The sequence below is a fragment of the Pteropus alecto genome, unplaced genomic scaffold (assembly GCF_000325575.1).
Source record: "Pteropus alecto unplaced genomic scaffold, ASM32557v1 scaffold98, whole genome shotgun sequence".
NCBI classification, from domain to species: Eukaryota; Metazoa; Chordata; class Mammalia; order Chiroptera; family Pteropodidae; genus Pteropus; species Pteropus alecto.
Genome location: NW_006443570.1, coordinates 10,983,474 through 10,989,443, shown reverse-complemented (window position 1 = coordinate 10,989,443; position 5,970 = coordinate 10,983,474). Strand labels below are relative to the sequence as shown.

At 43.4% G+C, this 5,970-nt stretch overlaps 1 long non-coding RNA gene across 1 annotated transcript in view; it reads right to left on the bottom strand.

Annotated features, from left to right (window-relative positions):
• LOC107196596 overlaps window positions 1–5,970 on the bottom strand; it is a 32,586-nt gene that overhangs the window by 2,863 nt on the left and 23,753 nt on the right. Inside the window, exon 2 of the long non-coding RNA XR_001518041.2 lies at window positions 1,376–1,491. This is a non-coding gene — a long non-coding RNA (uncharacterized LOC107196596). The remainder of the gene's footprint in view (window positions 1–1,375; window positions 1,492–5,970) is intronic.

The window sequence follows — 5,970 nt, the reverse complement described above, 5'->3', positions numbered from 1 at the left end:
CCAACATTTGTTATTACTTGTCCTGTTGATTATAGCTATTCTAACAGTTGTGAGATGGTATCTCATCGTGGTTTTGATTTGCATTTCCCTAATAGCTAGCAATGTTGAGCATCTTTTCATGTATTTGTCAGCCATTTGTATGTCCTCTTGGAAGAAGTGTCTGTTCAGGTCCTCTGCCCATTTTTCGATTGGATCATTTGGTTTTTTGTTGTTATTGAGTCGTATGAGTTCTTTGTATATTTTGGATATTAGGCCCTTATTGGAGGCGTTGCTTACAAATACATTTTCCTATTCAGGTGGTTCTTTCTTTACCTAGTTGATGGTTTCTTTTGCTGAGCGGAAGCTTTTTGGTTTGATGTGGTCCCATCCATTTATTTTAGCTTTTACTTCCCTTGCTTTTGAGGTCAAATTCATAAAATCCTCTTTAAGTCCAAGGTCCACGAGTTTAGTTCCTATGTTTTCTTCTTTGCATTTTATTGTTTCAGGTCTTACATTCAGGTCCTTAATCTATTTTGAGTTAATTTTAGTGTGTGACGATAGACAACAATCTAGTTTAATTCTTTTGCAGGTGGCTTTCCAGTTTTCCACTGGAAGCGGCTTTCCTTTCTCCACTGTATGTTTTTGGCTTTTTTGTTGAAAATTATTTGCCTGTATAAATATGGGTTTACTTCTGGACTCTCAATTCTGTACCACTGGTCCATGTGTCTGTTTTTCTGCCAATAGCATGCTGTTTTGATTACTGTTGCTTTGTAGTATAATTTGAAGTCGGGCAGAGTGATGCCTCCAGCCTCGTTATTTTTTCTCAGGATGGCTTTGGCAATTCGAGAAGTTGACACATAAATTTAATTATTACATACCTCATCTTGAAGTAGAACATCAACTTTAGTTGTTTTTGCTAGTATAAACAGGGGATCATGAACCATCCACCTTGAGAATATTACCTTCTCATAGCTTTGACTCCTAGATTTGACGTTCAGAACAAGTCTGTAGGACATTCTCCACTGGCTTCCTCAGCTCCACTTTCCAGCCTTCTCTGCCCCATTCTGAGATCCAAGAGGCTGACCTGCGTGGTCTATACCAAGAGTCTCCCTTGCTCTCTGGTTTCTGGTTAGGTTTGGCCAGTGGGAGGCATTGACAAGAGACGGGAAGGAGAAGGAGGTCCGGATGTTTATTCGGCCAGCTCCCTCCCTGCTGGGCTGATGATTGAGTAAAGTCCTCATCCCAAGCTCTCTCTCTCCTAGCTGTAGCTGCCCCTGGGATCAGGCCACTATTCCCCACTTGCTCCTTGAGCCTAGAGGTGATAACGAGTCCCTGTTCTTGCTGGTCCCTGGGACTCCTTACTACCTTCTCTTGCTTCTTCACCCTTGTTGCTTACCTGAACCTTGGAAAACAGCCCCTTCATCCAACTCTCCTCACTACCTGGAGCGACAGGACCCAGACTGATTCAGCGCTCCCGACTTCCACAGCATTGTCACTTCATTGAGGTCCATCCTATGGTTATAAAGTGAAGAGGGGAGGGATGTAGAATTACATTCTTATTTATGGAGGTTCTGACATGTGAAACTTTTGAAAATGATTCAAACGTCAAGGTCTAATTTGCATTTTTGGATTGAAATATCCATGACTTTTGGCCAAGTAAAGGGTTTAGTCAGTGGCTGAAGAATAGCGTTTCTGAAAAGCTAAGATAAGATGAAATCATATCTGCCCATATCTGAAATTTCCTCAGTAGAGTGGCATAATTTTGCCTTTAGGCCAAATGTAAATACGGTTCCCTGAAAGGAATAATCTAACTGCATTTGATTAATAGTTTCATTATGTGCAAGGCACTGTGCTGAGCACTAATGTTTTAATCATATTGGTTACCCTTGAGTATGAATAAACTGGATATCAGGAAAAGAAAGAGGAACCACAGAGAGGTGGAAAGAAATATGCCAAAAAAAGGAAGAAGCTGAAGACACACTTTGCCTTTATTCATTCTGTGCTCAGGGGAGAGGCTCTGGATAGTGATATAAATAAGGGGTCTTGCAGCATATGGCTGGTGTTTAAAGCCATGGGACTAGATAAGGCCACCCCAGAAAAAAAGCCTAGAGAGGAAAGGAGAGGAGAGGAGCGGAGAGGAGAGGGGAGGGGAGGAGAAGGGAGAGAAGTGGGGTGGAGGGGAGGGAAACGAGGGGCAGGGAAGAAAGGAAAAGAGAGGCTAGTCAAGAACTAAGCCCTAGGGCATTCCAATCTTAGAGCAATATGGTCCTCCTGTGGTCACAGGTCATGAATTTAAAGGGAGACTTTCAGCACAGTCATGCGTTTTTCTCCAGCTACATTTAACAGCTAGAGTATAGTCATGGAATAGGTGAAAGTTAGATTTGACCAGTGTTGGGGTCTTGCTAGGCCCATAAGTTGGGAGGGATGAAAGTCAAGATGGTTGTATCTATTGTTAAAAAAAAAATTATCCCAACACTCGGTGGCTTAAAACAATAGACATTTATTATCTCATAGTTTACATGAGACAGAACTTATAGTTTGGAAGCAGCTTGGCTGAGCAGTTCTGGCTCGGCATCTGTCATGAGGCTGCAGTTAAGATGTTAGCTGGGCCGTCGTCATTTGAAAGCTTGACAGGCCTAGAGAATCTGCTTCCAAGATGGAGCACTCCATGACTGGCAAGCCAGAGGTGGCCGTTGGCAAACAGACTCGGTTCATCTCCATGTGAGCCTCTTCACAGGCTGCTTGAGTGTCCTCACATCATGACATATTCCCTCTCCCAGAGCTAGGAATCCAAGAGGGAGAACAAAGCAGAATCTCTCCTTAACAACCTAGACTCCAGTCACATTGCATTACTTTTGCTACATTCTATTTGTGAGAAGTAACTAACCAAGTCTACATATATTCACAGTCAGATGATAATACAACATATCTCATAAGGTTGTTAAAAGGACTAACTGATCTAATATTTAGTGCTTAGACTGCCTGTGTGGTGTGTTTTCTGACACAAACCAATTCTCCGGCCGTAAATAGGTGTGCAACAATTTAGTTCTGACACTGTCTACCTGGATTTAGCATCAGACCCCACAAGTTAAAGGACTCAGTCCCACAAGACTACCGCCACTTCAGATGTCAGCTGTGAATGGGGTGCCCAGACTTCCCACACTTCCACCCAGACAACTATAAATTTGCGGGCTCCCACAACCCTCCTCAGGTTCGGTAATTTTCTAGAATGACTCACAGAACTCAGGATAACACTTTACCCACTTTACTTACATTTATGGGTTCCTTATAAAGAATATGAATAAACAGCCCAGTGAAGTGGTATATAGGGTAAGTCCAGACACAGGTGCCTCTGTCCCTGTGGAGTTCAGGTACACCACCCTTCCTGCACGTGGATGCAGTCACCAACCCAGAAGCTCTTCTGGGTCTTGTTGTTCAAGAGTTTTTATCTTGAACAATCTCTAGCTCTCCCTTGACTCCAGAAATTGGGGTAAGAATGAGACTGAAAGTTCTCATCCTCTTATCTTACCTGTTTGGTCTTTCAGGTGGCCAGCCTCTATCATGAGCTGTCTAGGGGCTCCACCCTGAGTCATCTCATTAGCAGAAACTCAGATGTGATTAAAAGGTGGGGGGAGAAGGAGGGGCTCATTATAAATAACAAAAGACATTACTACAATATCACTCAGGAAATTCTGTGGGTTCTAGGAGCCCTGTGCCAGAACCAGGAACAAAGGCTAAAGATATTTTTTATTATACCACAGCCTGCCACATAGTAAGTACTCTATTAGGTATTAATAATCCCTTGTTACAAATGAAGCCACTGAAAGTACAGAGAGATTAAGTAACTTGTTTATGGGCACAGCTAGAAGGGCCAAAGTTAGGGACTCAAACGCAATTGTGTTAAATGAAAGAGCCAATCTACTGGAGGAGCCACCTATCCGGAGGATCTTAAGCAAACCTTCCCTGCTACCATTCTTTTTTTTTTTCTTGAGATAGTCTGAGTTGGTTGCTTTTATTACAATGAAAAATGCTCTGACCAGAGTGACTACACCAAGGGGCGGAACAGCCTATGTGAGTGATGAAAGCGATAAGTGGCTGGAAAAAAAAATTTTTTTAAGGGCCAATAGCAAAATTCCTCTTTGAGAGAGAATTGTTGGAGTTCTAAAATATAGGCTTTCATACATAAGCTGGAAGTTGAGGGCAGAACAAAAGGAGAGTTGAATTACTTTGCTTAAAAATCAAAAGGAATTTGGTTTTTCATTTGGCCTCTTAGGAAAGGTTAGGCTGCCTCCAACTTCACTTCATTATGAAGCTGTCATGAACAAATAAGTATCCTTATAGTCAAAACTCCAACCATATTTCTAATTATATCTTTAAGACCAGATTCTAAGAAATGGAATTATTTGGTCAAAGGACATAGATACCTTTAAGACATTTTTCTTTACCTCATACCAAATTGCCCTCCCCAAAGATCAGAACAGTTGATATTCCTACCAGCAGCGAATGAGAGTGCTGGTTTCTCAGCCTGTTCCCATATGTTTAAATCTTTGACAAATAGGTGAAAATTGTCATTAGTGTGTATTTTGATATTACCAGTAAGCTTGGACTTTTTTAAATGTGTTGATTGGCTATATCTACTTCTTTTAAGAATTGCCTTCCCACCAGCCTCTGTCTGTGCTTCCCATCTCTCTGGTGAACAAAATCAGAACAACTCTTCTTGCCTGCCTATACCGCCACATCGGTTTACTCATCACAGCCCCTCACAGGGTGTCCGGTTTGTCTGGTTTTAAAACTGGAAGTCCCATGTCCTAGAGATCCCGTCAGTCCTGGGTAAATGGAGACAGCTGGTCGCCCTACCTCTGGGCCTTAAATCTTTGCCTGGACAATGAGGACCAGAGGCCCTCTCATGTCCCTCCCAGCTCTTCCGTCATTCATCCCACAAAGTTGTACCATGCTCTACTGCTCTGAACAGGGATCCTGCTAGGCAGGCTTTAGGGATTCTTCATGAACAGGATTCAAGCATCCCTAACATCCACGATGATTCCCGGAGGGATAATATCTTGATGAATTTTCGACTAACACCTTAATGTGATTGGTTGATAGCAAATAAAGGAGTCCTAATATGGGAGAAGGAAGAATGGTCCCCAGGGTATACCTGAGGGGAGTTGGATGCCAAGAAGGGTGAGAGGGATAAAGGTGCAAAAGATAAACCAGACATACTTTGAAGTTTGGCCAAGGACCAGCCTGTCCATGGCTCAGCTCAGGAACAGGTAACAACGTCCACTTCCCCAGAACCGAGACAGATGCTGTACTATCTGAGGGTATCCATTCCCTCACGCCCTTGCCAAAGTCCAGAGCTCTCAAAATAGGCATTTGAGAAACTCCCCTGGGTTCCAAATAACTTCATGTGTCTCTTTTATTGGCCCAGGTTTACATCTCCCAAGATTTTGAAAGAGTTTCTCTTCCTGGGACATCTTGTAGAAATGAATATCACTAGAGATTGTCTATTCAATGATCCCCAACCTTTCTGATGATCTGAGGTGAAGCTGAGGCAGTGATGCTAGTGGCTGGGAAGCAGCTGCAAATACAGATGAGGCTTTGTTCACTCACCTGCCACTCATCTCCTGCTGTGCGGCCCGGTTCCTAACAGGCCATGAACCAGTATTGGTCCGCAGACCAGGGGGTTGGGGACCCCTGGTCTATACAGAGCAAGTACTTTTGTGCTCCACATTATTGAATGGAAGAAAATAAATTTTCACAGCGCCCAAATAAGGACATCAGAGAGAAGCAGCCAGGGACACAAAGCTGTCCAAAACCTCTCTACTCTCCTCAAGGGTCAAGGGTACCTGGCTTTTTGGTTCTAATCAAGAGACTGCTGGAAGGACAGGGAGCTCACTGAAGGCAAGAACAAATTCCTGCCTCCCACACCCGGCTGCAGCACTGAACACAGAGCCTGCACATGGGAGGAGCTGAGTAAGCGCTGACTGAGTG